Source organism: Phoca vitulina, unplaced genomic scaffold, assembly GCF_004348235.1.
Source record: "Phoca vitulina isolate PV1807 unplaced genomic scaffold, GSC_HSeal_1.0 scaffold21, whole genome shotgun sequence".
NCBI classification, from domain to species: Eukaryota; Metazoa; Chordata; class Mammalia; order Carnivora; family Phocidae; genus Phoca; species Phoca vitulina.
Window position 1 is genome coordinate 31,534,787 of NW_022589724.1, and position 15,816 is coordinate 31,550,602.

Sequence of the window (15,816 nt, forward strand, 5' to 3'; positions counted from 1 at the left end):
GAGAGCGAGCCTCTCTAACACACTCCCAGCTGGTGATGCTGGGCAGAGACCTCACTCTGAGACCCGCTGTGCAAGAGAAGGCTCCCTGGGGCTGTGGGGGTCATGAGCTGTGGGCAGGATGGAAGAACGGGGGGGTCTCGCTGTGGTCTGGACAAGAGATGACCAGAGCGGTCTGCATGCGTGGGAGCAGGGGAGAGGGAGGAACATCCATGCCACCGTCCTGCCCAGCCCCTCGGGACCTGGCCCAGCCTGCCCCACACGGAGCCCCACACAGTCATGGGTCTCACTGCTGTTAACAGCTGCCTGACCTTGGGCTCCTGCCCATGCTCATCCGCTGCATTTCACCCTTTCCCACAATAGCAGGTGGGTACACAGCTCCACTTACAGGCGGGCCAACCAAAGCTCAGGGAGGGGGCCCAGTGTGGCCTCCTGGCCCTCCATGGCTCGTGGAATCCAAACCCTGGGCTCCCTCCCCAAACTTCTCTGTCTACCCCTTCTCCCCTTGGAGGTCCAGTTTCTGGATAGGCCCCAAGTCCAAGTATCGGAGAGTAAGTGCCAAATCCAGGGTGCCCTCAATCCCATCCCGAGACCAGCCCGGACCGGGGTCCCTTCCTCCCCTCCCTGCAGCCTCTATCCTCTGGACAGCCAGCCTCCCTGTCCCCGTCTCCACTGCTGAGGAGGAAGGCTGTCGAGCTGCTGTCAGGAGCATCGGTGGCCTTTGCCAAGATTTGCAGCCTGGCATTAAATGTCGGATGCAAGTCGACAGCAGTGAGGAAGGAAACTGGTGACAGAGATGAGCTCCCGGGCCTCCAGCGGTGGAGGGAGGGTCCCGTGACATGGCTGAGAGGTGAGGGCAGGAGTGGCATCAGGACAGGCTGGGTCAGGGAAATGGCTCAGGGCTCCCCGGGGAGCAGTGGGCAGACACAGGCTCACAGGTGTGAGCTCACAGGTGCATGAGGAAAGGACTTCGCACATGATGGGGATCTGTTGGTCATTGAGAAAATCACCACCAGGAGCAAGACCTCAGGCTGCAAGCAGAGGCAAGGGTCAGAGACCAGCCATGGGCCGGGGGCAGGGGCTGCGTCTGGGTCTGGGATCGGGATCAAGGTCATTCCCCAGGCCAGATGCAGAGTTCTCCGTAGCTGGGGCCCAAGGTTGAGCTCAGGTCATGGTGGGGCCAGCGCCACAGAGGGTTGGATGCTGAGGAGCTGGAGAACGGAGCAGGGAAGGTCCATGCAGAGCACAGACGTGGCTGAACCCGTGGACGTGGGACAGATGGTGTTCATAGGCAGCACACGAGAACACTCCTCCTTTGACTCAGCCGGAGTCCCCTCCTTACAGTCTAGCCAGGGTCACTCGCTACCCCCCACATCCAGGGTCAGTCCAGTGCCCTCTCAGAGGGGCTCAGCCATGGGCCAGTCTTCTCTGCCTCAACTTCCTGCTTCCACCAGCCCCACTACCCTCTGCCACCCCCTCTATCCCCCACCGACCCCCACTACCCTCCACCACCCCCACTACCCTCCACCACCCCCACCAGCCAACCCTGAGTCTCTAGATCCATTCTCTGTCTCCACCTGCCTAACCTGCTTCCTTCTCTCCACCCTTCTGCCAACACGAATGAGGGACCGACCCCAACTCAGCAAAACACCACCCCCCGCCCCGGGGCTGACAGAGGGCAGGGGCTTTGGCTGGTGACTCAGTCACACCACCGGGTGGAAGGGGGGCATTGGGAGCTCCACTGCAGAAGATCCAAAACTAAACATTGGGCCTCCTTTTCCAGAATCCCCTTGGCCTCCATGGAGAACAGACAGGTCAGGGGTGCGGCTGAGCCGGAGCACCCTGTGACATCAGGAAATCGATGTCCAGATCCGGTGGGGGGGTCTGCTGAAGGGCACAGGAGCCAGGCCCAAGGATCTGCCATGGCCGGCGCTGGAAGGATCTGGAGAGAACACAAATAACAAGAGTGGTACATTTTAACCCAACAAAATAAATGTCCACCAGTCCATCGCGGCATAAGCAAATAGCTGCATAACTAAGTGGAGGGTAAAGGACCGCTCTTGCTTAAAGAAGATTCTAATTAACAAATGTGGAGGGGACGAGGGAGCAGAGCACCGTCCGAGCATCATGGTAAGACTGGCTGTCAGCAAGATTCACCCACGGGCGCCCCAAATAACAAATTGAAGCTTTCAGGAGGGGCAACGCATTTGCAGAGCCTCGAAGTATCTCCCTCAAGCCGTTTATTAATTGCAAAGAGAAAAACAGAAGCGTTTTTCAAGAGAAAATATTTTGAAATTCAGGAGAAAAATTTGCAGTAGAGAGGCCCAGCAGATAGCAGCTTAACGAAGGGATCAAAGTTAAGAGCACGTGGTCCCGTGGCCATCGCGGGCCCCCCACCCCCCGCCCCGAGACAGCGTGCTGAGAAAGACACCTCGCTTCCCCCGTCCTCCTGCCGAATTGCAGAGTATCCAGCTAGTCGTGAAAAGGTACTTGACAAACCCAGTTTGGGGGACATTCTATAAAAGAACAGGGCAGCACCTCCCGAAGGACGGGGCGCCCAGTGGGTGAGCACCGGGAGGCCTGCGGGGCAGTTCAGAGTCCACCCACGCCCCTGTCTTACTCCTGCTCATCGCAGCAAATTGCTTCGGGCAGGAGCGCTGGGGGGAAGCCACACAGGACACCCCTGTCCTATTCTGCAGCTTCTGTTTTGTTTTGAAATTACTTCAAGTGAAGAAAGCATGTCCGGAACCACACTTGTGTGCTTGGACTGCGGCCCGGCCCCGGTGGCCCAGCCCTCCCTCCACCTCTCTCCCCCCTCCCCCAGCCCCGAGTCCCCCACCGGCACCCCTGAGCAGACCCCTCTGACCTTCCCTCCGCAAGCAGCTCACCCAGAGGTGCTCCCAGGTGGAGACAGGAGGAAGGGCCCTCACCCCACGACTGGCCGAGCGGCCCTCGGGGGAGCCCCACCGCCCTGCCCCACCAAGGGACTGCTTCCTGGCTCTGACAGCGTGACTAGCAGGGGCTGTGTTGGGGTCAGGCGGCCCACCCTGGCCAGGAAGGCAGGTCACATGATGCAGAATATGGCGACCTCTGCGTAGAAATCCTTTCTGGAACAAAACAAATTGCCCACCCAAACGATTCCACTGTCCCCCATCTCTCCTGCTACTTAACCCCATCTCAAATTTTCCATGTAGAGATTTCCTCCTAAGCATTCCCCTTGGGTCAAGGGGTGGCATCAAGGGACAGAGGAAGAAGAGAGAGAGCCGAACCACTGCCCGGGGCCTCCCATCCCTGTGTTCGGTCCAGAGGGGCCCTCTGGGCTCAGGGAGCACAGAGACACACCAGAGCTGCGAGCCTCCCGCCCCAGCCTGCTCCCCAGCTACTCCCCAGCCCAGCCCTCCAAGCGTGGGACCCCCTTCACGAGCACCCGCGGGCCCGAGCCATTTCTGTCCAGCCCAGGTAGCAGCAGGAGGGATCCGTGAAGCACGCCGAGCGACTTCACACTGCGAAACAGATTAATAAACCATTATGATAACCAAGCTGATTATTAGCACGAGAACGAGGCTCGGGAGCTAATTGAAGCCATCCAGCAAAATGTCAGCGCCTTCTTGGGGTATGAAATATTAATCGCACCCAGGCCCCGACCAGAGAATGGAGGTTTGTTGGTACCTTTGCTCCTATGGCCGAGTGTCCCGCACAGCTCCTGTCCCTGCAACAAGGTCAGAGCCGCCTGACCTTGGCCCTTTTCAGAGGGGTGGGGGCTTGCTTCCACCCTGGCCCTTTTCCCGGTCCACTTCAAGAGAAGACAGAGAGCCCTCTAAGTGTAGGGGAGCTCAGCCCCTGTTCTTAAGGGCTCTCCACTCAGGGAGGGTCCTGTGTCCTGGGACGGGGTGCTCAGGTCTGCCTTCCCTGTTGCAGTCCAGCTGGGTTCCTTGAGGTGCTCGCACGGGGATTTGAAGCAGGCTGGAGACAAACATAGCCTGGAACATTCCAGACCCCAAGAGCAGCCCTCAGCCACCTGACCCTTCTCCCCCTTTTACTCAGCCAGCAACCCACGTGCCCCCTCCAGCCAGCTCCAGTCATGGTGGCGTGTAGGATGGGATGGCGCCAGGTGCACTGGCCAGCCCCCGCCCGGGCTGTTGTCTCGTCTCCACTAAGCCCCACACTCACTGGCGGCCAGGAGCCTGTCTTTCTGGGACAAGGATGAGTCCAGGAAGGACAGCTCCAAGTGAGGGCAGAGTTCTGGGGTGGGAACGTCATTCCTCGGGCCTCGCTCCCTGCCCATGAACTGGGTGGCCTGGCGGTGCCAGGGGCCCGGGGGTCGCACGGAAGACTGGTGCAGAGCCGACCATCGGCTCTGTGTTTCTTCAGCGGAGCCTTCGTGCACCGTCAGATCCAGTAGCTGCAAACGTCCGTGCAAAGAGAGGTGGCCAGACCAGGTCCAGGCAGACCCCAAGGGGGCTGGCCACAGGCAACATTTGACTCGGCGTGCAAGCCAGTCGGTGGGGGGACCTGGTCATCAGTCCCGGTGGAGCACGGTGGTCACTACAGGCCTCCGAGGGGCAGTCCCAGCTCCCTAAAGCTGCCAGGCGCTGGATGGCCTCAAAGCAGGGCCAGTCTCTGAGTCCCTCTGAGGTGGCAAATACGAATGGCCTCCTCCCACATTGTCATAGCAACCACACTTGTTAAAAAAGTATCCCACCTTCTATTGTGTTAGGTGTTAGGAGACTGACGTCAGTTTTTCCAACACTAACCAACAGAAAGGCTGCTTTATCCCACAGCATTTTTTTAAATTAAGGCAAATAAAAATTTCTCTGGTTTGAAGATTTTTTAAAGACTGCTGGCAGCATGGAGATCATGACTGCCTTCCTGGGGCTCCACGCGACCCTAGCTGTGACCCTGCCTGGATCCGACCTCCCACCAAGATCCCCAGTGCAGAAACCCCAACCAGGACCGAGGCCCAGTGGCCGCCCCGAGACATGGACACCCCATCTGCTGAGGGCGTTGGAGCACACGCGGCCTTTGGGGAGCACCGTGAAGGCTGAAAAACATGTGGGCCGCCTTCTGGGGGTATTCCCTGCAACGCCAGGGGACAGAGTTCTGGTCCCCGCCACAGCACGGCACGGATGAGCTCGAGAACAGCACGCCAGGTGGGAGAAGCCAGACACACAGGACCACGTGTTGCAGGATCCCATTTATGAGCATGTCCGGAACGGGCAAAGCCACAGAGACGGACAACACGGCAGTGGTGGGCGGGGCCTGCGGGGAGGTGGTTCGAGTCAGTGCCATGGGGATGGGAGTCTCCTTTTGGGGGTGATGAAAATGGCCTCACATTGGTTGTGATGGTGGTCACACAACTCCGTGAATACACTAAACATCGCCGCATTGTGTGCACGTGAATCATATCTCAATAAAACTGTCTTAAAACAATCCCCACACAGTAATAATACTTTATTCCAGAAATACACACACACACACACACACACACACATACCCTCTGACCTAGCAATTCTACTTCTAGGCATTTTTCATAAGGAAATAATTAAGGATGTGCACACAGATGTTTAATGCTTTAAGAACCGCTTTAAATGTCGAAGGAGAGAGGCTTGAATACATTCGGGCGCGCACGCTCCCTGGAACTTTGCTTGCACTAGACATGCACTTACGGAGTGGGTGTGTGCTCTTGATAAATTGCTACACGAAATTAATGGGTCAGGAGCAGCCAGGGTGGGTGCTGTAAAATCACGTGCCTTACATACATGGAAGATCGGTCGCCAAATCATAAAAGGGGCCCCTTCCAGATAAGGGATTTGGGAGGATTCTTTCCTCCTCGTTTTCAATTCTTGGGATTCTCTAGTTTCCTATCATGACCTGCGTTACTGGTACAACACACTGGAGGGAGTCATGCTTTGCAGGTGGCAGGAGGGGAAGATAGGTAGGAGCTCGAGTGCAGAGAAACGTGGCTTTGCTTTGAGCAAACAGAGTGAGCTCTGGGTGAGCAGAGCTGAGCAGAATAAGCTTGGCGCGGGGGACCCAGGTGAGGCCTGCCTCTCGGGGCCTCCATCATGGACAAAATGCAAGTGATAAATCCCTCCTGGAATCCCAGGTCCGGGGTTGAGCCCCAGCGGGTCCGAGGCGGACACTGATGGAAGGGCCCAGCTGTGGGTGAGGGAAGCTGGCTGCGCAACCCCAGTCTCCTGGGCACGCCGGCCTGGATGACAGCTCTGGGCCCTGGGCCAGCAGGTCTTCGCTGGGCCCGCTCCCTCTGCCTGTGCATTATTTCCTGCTAATCAGCGTCACGGGGCCCCAAGAGATGCCAGCCTGGAGCCCCACCAGCTGCTCCGAGGAGCCGCTCCCCTGTTCCAGGGCACGCTTGGCTGGTTTTGGGAAGACTGGGCGTAAGCAGAGCTGACAGCCCCATCTGCTTCCTCCTGAGGAGCGTGAAGCCCTGGGAGTGGCCACGGAGCCTGTTCAACACCCGGGGCCCCGGTTGAGGTGGGGCGCAGTCCTCGCCAGCCCGAGCCCCGGGCCAGCCTCCCCTCCGTGGCCCTGCCAAGGCGACCGCGGGAGACTGAGTCAGGACCCGCCCCCCAGACAGCAGCCCGGGGTCGGGCAGGGGTATGAGGCCAGGATGCTCCATGCTGCCGGCAACACGGACCGTTACAGAGGCCAGGGACCACGGCCAGCAGAGCAACCCCAACGGCATTAACTGGGCGCTTACCGATTGCCCTGAGGAACTGCTGTCTGTGCCCCCAGCCCAGTCCTGCACCCTCTTTTACAGACCAGGGTCGCTGAGACCGGGGAAGGTGGTCATGCTCAGAGCCGTGCCCCACACTCCAGCCGGCCTGCATCCCCAGCCCCGTGGCAAAGGGTCTTGGGTGCCTGAGTGTGGGACTCCCACCGTGTGGCCCCCCGCTTCCAGACCCCTGCAGACCTCCCATGGGGAGGCAGCGGAAGAAGCTCCAGCTGCAAATCTGATAGAGCAGGGAGGCGGGGCCCCGGGGGCACGGCCCAGGGCAGCCTGGGGTGTCCGGATGCTCCCGTGTTTATAGGGAGGAGCCTGGAGGCTGGGAAAGGGGCCCGAACTGGGAGCCCGGGCCAGGCCTGTGCCCTCTGGGGAGGAGAGGACAAGTGCCCATCAGCGGAGGGCCTGTCCCCGCTTGGCTTTCCAAGAAGCAGACTCCTAGAAGAGCAGGCCCTTGGAGGCTGGCCTGCGAGGAGCTGAGAAAGGCAGCGTGGGCAGAGGGCTGACTGGCCTGCAGCCGCTGGGCCTCGGCAGACCACACGGGCACGGGGCAGTCTAGGCCCCTCACACTTGCCCCAAACTGAGGCAAGGGGGACAGGCTTCTGCACCCTTGCATTAGCTCATCACGAACATGGGCTGCCATCCCCCCAACCCAAGGGGACAGCGACCTTGGACCAGGAGTGTCCCTGTGGCCAAGGCTGGAGGACGGCCGCTGTGAGCAAGTGTTGCCTGCAGCTGGGGGGTGGGGGCTGGGGCCCAGGGAGGGAATCTGGGTGGACACCACAGCATCTGCTACGGGGCCTGGAAGGACCCCCATCCTGCCCAGAGACGGCCGGGGTCCAGGCGAGGCCCCCAGGGCTCCCGTCTGCCAGGGCCGAGACAAGCCCCTCCCCTCCAGCACGCCTGGCTGTGATGGCCCTCCTGAGGGTCCCCCGTGAGCTGCGGTGCCCCCTGCCTCCGGGTCCTGCATGTTTCAGGGAGCTGATGATAGGCAGCAGAGGGACCCGGGACCCCCTTCCTCAGGCACCATCAGCAGAGGCTCGCCTGCCCAGGCCCAGCGCCCCAGCCCCTCCCCGCTCACAGCCAGGGGGACACAGACCCTGAGGCAGCCCCTTACCAGGCAAGAACACCGCATTTGTTCTTGATGAAGATATTACAGCTCATCGTGGAAAACCCAAGCTTCTGTTGAGCAGGAAGTGAGTCTCCCCAAACCCCCCACCCAGAGAGAAGCTCCGAAGCTTCGGCGCCAACCCCCAACCCGGGCCCGCCTGTGGTTTGCAGATACGGAGAATGTTACGGGAACGGATTGGGCTGCCCACTGCCTGCTTGCTTCACTCAGCGTGATGTCCGTGCATACAGACAGATGGACGCCAGCCGTTCGAGTTCAAATGTCAAACCTCCACGACCTGCCCAGGTGCATCAGGTCAGCCGGTCCCCTGCGCAGGAGGCCCCAAGAGGTGGGTGCAGGGAGAGCAGAGCCCAGCAGGCCTCAGCTTCCTCGCCTGGGAAATGGGGTTGGCACGGCGTGGGCCGACCTCGCCACCGCTGTGACCGCGTCGGGATCACCCAGGGTGGGGGCTGCGGCGGGCGATTGGAGCCGGGGACCAGGAGGCACCTGGTGGCAGTAACTTCTGGCCTCAATCAATAGCTGTTTCTCTGCTCCAAATTACCTTCTCCCTCCCTGCAACCATCAGAGGCACCTGCTGCCGATCAGCTATGACACTTTACAGAAATGCTATTGGAATTTCCAAACTCAGGAGGCTTCTCCGGGGCCAGAGAACTGTTTGCTCAGCCGACTCCATCAGCCGGGGGGGGGGGGGGGGGGGGGGGGGGGGGTGGAGGTTAGCACCGAGCTAAGCCACTGCGCTGGGCAGCTTGCTCCGGCCTCGGAGGGGCGGCCACGGGCGTGTGCGAGGCCACAGGGTCCCTAGAGCAGCCCTGCTGGGGTCCCACACCATGACTGGTGGGGCCAGACTTTGGCACTGACCTTGCATGTGACCTCGTGACCAGAGGTGCTGGCTTCCCTGGGCACACGAATGCCAGGGAGTGGAGTTTGAGGGCCTGGCCTCGGTGCAACCCTGCAGATCCTGTGGGGTGAGTCACTGGGTCCCTACACCAGCTCCTGAGGTCCCTGTGGGCCCCAAGTTCAAGTCTGTGAGTCAGAGCACCCCGGCATCTGCAGGGCACAGTTCGCTCCCTTAAGCCCCCAAGACTGGACCCCAGTCAGGATGCCGTGAGGGATTGTCAGCCTCGGTGCCCGGGGTCTCCAAGCCAGTATAAGGTGGGCCGGGGAACAAACAGGGCTCCCTTGTCACTGGCCGGCAGCATGGTGGTGTCGAGGGCAGAACACGGGCTCAGGGGCCACACAAACGTGGACCAGACCCCGATCCCCAGCAGTCACTAGCTGGGTGCCCTTGGGTGAGCATGAACGGGGAGGCCAGCTTGTCGAGTCCTCGGCAAGACAAGTGTCCGTGCATGGAAGCGCCGGGCACACGCAGGGCTCTGAACAGGGATCCACACGGTTCCACAGACACCCGTGGCTTCCTGCAGCTCAGGGTGGGGCCCCGGTTTGCAAACAGGGCCTGGATGGACAGGTCATCACCAAGAGGAGCACAATGGCCTCTGAGGCCCCCCCAGGCCACGGCCCAGCCAGGGGGTACCCCGCCACAGCCGTGAGGCTCATGCCTCAAGTGGCCCTGAGGTGCCCAGCTGCACCCCTTGGCTGCACAGAGAGATGGTAGAGCGCCGCGTGGGTTTGAGCCCGTGGCCCATCTCTCTCTTCCACGTGGCGTGGCCGTGCTTCCCTGAGAGCAGAGACCCTCCCTGGCGCTTGCTGCTACACCCCTCGCCCAAACGTAATTAAAAGAAGGAACATGATAATGACCTTCCAGCCGCTGAGGGGCTCTAGTGGGCTCTGCCTGCCCATGGGAGGGACCTGCTACCCGAGGCCCTGGGTCAGGCTGCTTTCCCCCGGCCCCGCCCCGCAGCCCTGACCATCCCCAGCAGAGCTTTGGAGGCGGTGAGGCAACCTCCGCCCAAGCTCCCCAAGTGGACAAAATGGGGCACTGGGGATTCTGGGGTGAACAAGGTGCCCCGCTGGTCCTACCTCAGAGTCGGTCAAAGCTCCAGCCGTGGTCAGGAGGCAGCGCAGAGTGGAAAGACAGCCCCGAGCACCAAGCCCTTATCCTGAGCCTCAGTGTTCTCATCTGCAAAATGGGGAAGATATTGCCTGCCTTCGTGGGAACAGCAAGAATGTCACACAGAGTGCCCAGTGTGGTTCCAGTCTGCCCCGATCACTGTTGGTTTTTATGAGAAAGGAAGGAGAGAGGGAAGGGCGTGAGTCTGGGACCATCCAGTCCTGGGTTCTAGGCACATGGGGGTAGAGGGGGAGGGGTTGTTAGAATTGGGGAACCTGACAGCAACTGATGACCGGGACTCTGAGGATGGCCACCCTGGGCCCCAGATGCCTGGCCTGCCCGCCTCTGCCCATGAGCTTCCAGAACAGGAGGTCCCAGGGAGCTAATGACCACACTAGTTACTGCTAGACCAATTAATAGTAGACTATATGAGACTGTGTTTTCAACCTTGAAAAATGCATTAAAATAAACATAAATAAAATGATGTTGGAATTAAAGTCTGAAGGATCCATGCAGAGCCTCAGCCCGGGGTTCAGGAGGGCTGGGGCCCCGTCCAGCTCCCCGCTGTGTCTCCAGCACCCGACCCTGCAGGTACCCAGAGCACGGTGTGCGAGCTGGTCCAGGAAAGCAGGGCCCCAGGTAGCTGCTTGTAAACAGGCCCTGGGAGCTTGTTCTCCTCCTTCTAGCTCCCAGAACCCAAACACCTGGGTCTTCGCCCCAGAGTGAGGGGACTTCTGATGCCCCCTGCCCACGCTCAGCTCTAGTGAGCTTGAGGCCCTCAGGAGCTCCCCCTGCCCACAGGCTCCTTAGCTGGGCATCCCAGACCCCCAGCCACACTGCAGCCCCTCTGGCCTTTCCTTCCACTCTCTGCCTTGTGATTGAAAACCCCCTACCGGCTTCCTGATAGCACCCAATCCAGAGCAAACCCCACTTCCTTGAATCCCCCCAAAGTCACCTAACAGGCACCTGGATCCCACAGTCAGCCCTTTCTAACACCCTGTGTGGACACCCCCGGGGTCCCCGGAGTGTGCGTTTTCCAGTGTTGCAATAAGCCCAGCTGCTCAGGCCCAAGGTGCCCCTGGTGGTCATTGGCAGGGGACGCCAACGGCAGCGTATCGGGCACACCTCCACACGTGCTCCTGCTGGACCCTCTCCCAGGAAAGCACTGAAATGGCCCCGCGTTCCCCTCTCCTCTCACTGATACTTAGACTTAATTCTCATCTGGCCCATAAATCTCCCTCGGACGGCCCCTCCTCCAGGATGCCTTCCCGCCCCTCCAGGCTGGCTTCACTGTCTGTGTCTGCGCCCCACACCCTTGAGCCCCTCTGGCGGCCCACCAGCCAGCATCATCAGCATAAGGGTCTGCACGGCCCACGGGCACCTGCCCCGAAGGGAACAAGACGGAAGAAATCGCTGCCTGAAGGCACTAGCTCCTGTGTCCCCGGCCCCTAACCACTTTGTGAGCTCGAGCACCGAGCAGGGGGCTGCTCACCAGGCATTCTCTCACCTTGAGGGGCAGAGACCAGGCAGGTGTGCCCCTGCCCACGCCCCCTTTACACCGTCCGTATGGTAACTCGGAATGGATCGCAGACTCGAATGTAAGGTCTGAAGCCTCTGGAGGAGAGAGGAGAAGCCCAGAAGACCCTGGTGCGTCCATGACTTCTCAGCTAAGCACGAGGACGCCGTCCCTGGAGGAAACAGCCGATAAGCGGGACCTCATTAAAATGAAAACCTTCTGCTCCGTAAAAGACAATGTTAGGATAGTGAGAAGACAGGCCACCGACGAGGAAAAAATATCCACAAAGCATCTGATAAAGGGCTCTTAAAACTCAATAATGAGGAAACACAAAAAACCCGATGAAAAAATGGGCAAGATATCTGAACAGACAGCTCACTAAAGAAGATACACAGGTGGCCAACAAGCACGTGGAAAGATGCCCCCATCACCCGTCCTCAGGGACATGCAAATCAAAACAACAGTGAGACACCGCCCTGCACCTCTGGGAACGCCCGGCTTCCAGAACGCTGGCCACGTGGGCGCTCGGTCGGTGCTGGGCCACCGCGGAACGGGGCCGGTGCTCCGCAACACGGGTTGGCGGTTTCTTACAAAACTGGACATGTCCTTTCCATATAGTCCAGTAACCGCACGCCTTGGCACTCACCCCGATCCGTGGAAAATCTACATCCACCAAAAAGCCCGTTCGTGGATGTTTCTGGCAGTTTTGTTTATAATTGCCCAAACTCGAAGTAGCCAAGATGTCCCTCAGAAGGTGAGTGAATAAATAAAGTGTGGTCCATCCAGACAGAGGACTAATATTCAGCGTTAAAAAAGGAAACGAGGAATCAGGCCACAAAAAGACACGGGAAGCTCACGTGCATGTCGGTGAGACACCAGCATGGCAAGGCTGAGCGCTGTGTGTTTGCGGCTCTACGGCATTCTGGGAAAGGCAAAATTTTGGAGACGGTTTAAGGATCAGGGGCTGCCAGGAGTGGTGGAGCACAGAGGGCGTTCAGGACAGGGACCCCATCCATGTGATGGTGGCATGGTGGCTGGGTGTCACCCAGTGCCTCAATACAATTGTCTACAAATGGGTCTTCATGTTTCTGTGAACCCAAGACTGCTAAACAAAAAATCTGTTAAATTAAATTGTGAGAGAGAGGGGCGCCTGGGTGGCTCAGTTGGTTAAGCGACTGCCTTCGGCTCAGGTCATGATCCTGGAGTCCCGGGATCGAGTCCCACATCAGGCTCCCTGCTCAGCAGGGAGTCTGCTTCTCCCTCTGACCCTCCTCCCTCTCATGCTCTCTGTCTCTCATTCTCTCTCTCGCAAATAAATAAAATCTTAAAAAAAAAAAAAAATTGTGAGAGAGAAGCCCAAGGAAAGAAGCCAGAGGGGCGACATTTCAGGCCGCAGGTGGGTGACCGGCCATCTGCACAGGACTGGTGCCACCCAGCTCGGCCTGGAACGTGTTCCATCACGTGGCCTCCGGTGAGGGCCGTGGGAGGGCCGGGGGCCCAGGAGCCACCACGCAGTTTTCCGAGGACGTTGCTCACCTCCCCGAGTCAGCACCCAGGCCCGCGTGCGTTCATTCACCAGAGCGTTGACGGCCCGCCCTTCCTCCACGTGGGCACAGACTCATAGACTCGCTCAGTCGCTCAGCCCTTTTCTGTCTGAGAAGAAAGCAAATACTGGCTTGAGCCAGCCCCAGACACAATGTCTATGAACCCTAATTACAGCTGTCAGGATTAATGAGGTTTCTCGGATTCTCATTACCCGGGAAATATTTCAGAAAAGCTGTCCACCATACAGTGGGGGGTTGGGGGGCACCACATGCCAGGAAGGTGCTCCTTGCCCAGAGGAGCTGCCCAGAGAAGGTCAGATCAGCAAGCAGCCCCCCAGAGGGACGGCCCCTGGCCTTCCCCGGGCAGTGGCCCCCAGCAGAGGGTCCGCCAGCTGGAGCAGGGGTGGCCCGGCAGCCACAAGGGCCCTGGTAACACTTGTCCTACAGAGGACAAACAGACATCCAGTTGCTCATCTGTGCCTTTTAATTAACTAATTCATATTCGTGCACTCACTCACCAGCCATGGGTGCATTTGTCAAGTGTTTGATGAACGTCTGCTATGCGCCCAGCACCTTCATAATGAGCCCACACATTTATTTATGAATCAACGCATCCACAGATTTGGGGCATTCACGTGTTCGTTCGACCCCATGGCGGGCTTGGGGCTTGCAGGGACGGAGCTGCGGGAGGGTCCGGCGGCTGCTGAGAGAGCACGAGTGCTTCCCGAGGAGGGGCCTCTGCGCTCTGAGAGCTCAGCTCCCAGGAGTGGGGAGGCGGGGACCAGCTCTAGGTTGGGTGGATAGCAGCCAGGGTCGCAAGTGAAGCCCGGGCACCAAGGACATCGAGCCTCCCAGGTGGCCAGGTAGAGGCCGGCAGCCAGGGAGTCGGTGGGTTGGCGGGGACCTCGTGGCTCCTGGAGTCCAGATCGCGCGAGCTGCGAGCCCGTGGGCCCCGCGCGTCGGCGGGCCCGGCTGGCTCGGCCTCCCCGTGCCCCATGACGCACACACTACAGCAGGACCGGCGAGAGCTCGCTTTACAATGAAGTATTCATCACTGCTGGCAAAGCCTGGCCCTGAAATATAGTTTGGAGAAGAAAAAAAGAGTCATCAGGCATTTAATAGTGGTGTTAACAATGCTTTATTTGGAAATGAATTCATTGACAACGTCCCAGCCAGCAAGTCAGGGCCCAGCCAACCCGTCCTGCCGGCTTCCAGGATGATCTCTCATTTCTGTGACATCGAGGGACGGGCTGCCAACAGGAGACACACCTGGGCCAGGTGCAGATCCGGCTGGATCGAGGTTATGGCCAGCAGTCCTCCGCTTAAGGGGAGCCCATGAAATTTTAACGACGTCCTGAGGTTGGCCGGAGGCATCCTTTTAAGTGGAGAGCAAGACGCGCCCTGCGTGGGGACTGGGCATCTCCAGTCTGACTGAGCAGCGGGGCTGAGGTGAGCTACTCGTCCCCCTAACCAGCTTCCCTGGGGGGGGGGAGGCCTGCACCACCTCCCCCCACGGCTGCGTGGGTACCCCCGGGTCACTGCCCCCCGAGGCACATGTGCACACAGGGATCTCCCAAACTCGGGATCCTGGGCAACCCCAGCTGGGCCCCTGCCTCCAGTTTCATTCCCTTGGAAGCCCCTCCCCAAGGCAAAGGGACCCTCATCCCAAGGACCAAAGCCCCTCTGGAAAGGGCCTTTTGTGGGCCTACATGCCCCTCGGAAGTGCTTTTGGGAAGTAATTTGCATGCAATGAAAACACAGCGACACCACTAATTAGGGGTTTACGATCCCGCCTGCCTGGCCCGGCCGAGTTCATATTTGCTTTCTCCACAGACGCTGCACATTAACAACCAGACAAGATCAGGCGGACTTTTCAGATGCCAGGAGCAGGTCCTGGGCCAGCCCTCGGCATCGCCAAGCAGGTGGGGGGCACTAATTACGAGTCTTTCTTTCCTGCCGGTAGTGGAGGTCCGCAAAGGGGCCCCGAGTGCTGCCTCCCGCAGGTGCTACCTCGAGAGGCCCCAGGGTGGTCCTGGGAGGGCCACACTCAGGGCAGATCACACGTCCAAGGGGTTGCTCCCCAGGTCACACGGTGAAGACACACAGAGACCGCCAGGCCCGCTACCCCAGGGGCACCTTCATAATGTGTGCAGAGAAGGGGGACACAGGCCAGGAATCAGAGCCTCCAGGCATGTACTGGCCTCCCATCTGCTTTGCCAAATCCCATCTGGGAGACTGGGAGGACAGGACAAAGGGGCTCTTCTCCTTTGTAAAGTGTGGTTTCCTGGGGTCAACACAGAGGGGGGTGGAGGGGAGCATGGTGTCCCTGGAAGATGTCCTCGAGGACACAGAGTGAGGCGGGACAGCAGGAGCCATGGAAGGTTAAGGAGCAGGAGCCTATGAGGGGAAAGAGGGCAGAAGGGCAGGAGGGATGGAGAACAGGGATGGAGACAGGGGTGAGCCCTGGGGAAAGCGAGCCTGCAGCTGGGTGGGGACATGGGTCAGGGCTACATGTGGGGCCCAGAGCAAAATGAAAATGCAGGGTTCTGGCTCAACAAAGTGGGGAAAATGGGCTGTTAATGGGCCTGAAATCCAGAGTTTTGTCCTTTCTTCCACGTGATGTGTTTTATTTGCTATTTAATGTCATTTCAAGAAAAGTCCTAAATGTAAATTATTAGTGTGAGTTTTACCATTCTTCCTTATTTCTTATCCAATTGTTGTATCAGAGCCTCTAACTCCTATGTAAAATCACAGAAATTACACAATTTGTATTTCTCGGCTTGTTCCTGAGGAATGCCTCCACGCAGCTAGACCCAGGAAGGTTGGAAGGAGGAAGAGGGTCCCCCAGGCAGGAGCCTCCCCGAGGCGTGCTCCCTC

At 59.1% G+C, this 15,816-nt stretch overlaps 1 long non-coding RNA gene across 1 annotated transcript; it reads right to left on the reverse strand.

Annotated features, from left to right (window-relative positions):
• Window positions 1-1,588: 1,588 nt before the first annotated feature.
• On the reverse strand, window positions 1,589-11,539 carry LOC116640983. Its single transcript, XR_004301121.1, has 3 exons — window positions 11,387-11,539; window positions 9,849-9,948; window positions 1,589-1,939 (listed from the first exon to the last, which is right to left on the reverse strand). It is a non-coding gene; the product is annotated as an uncharacterized LOC116640983 (long non-coding RNA).
• Window positions 11,540-15,816: the final 4,277 nt, after the last annotated feature.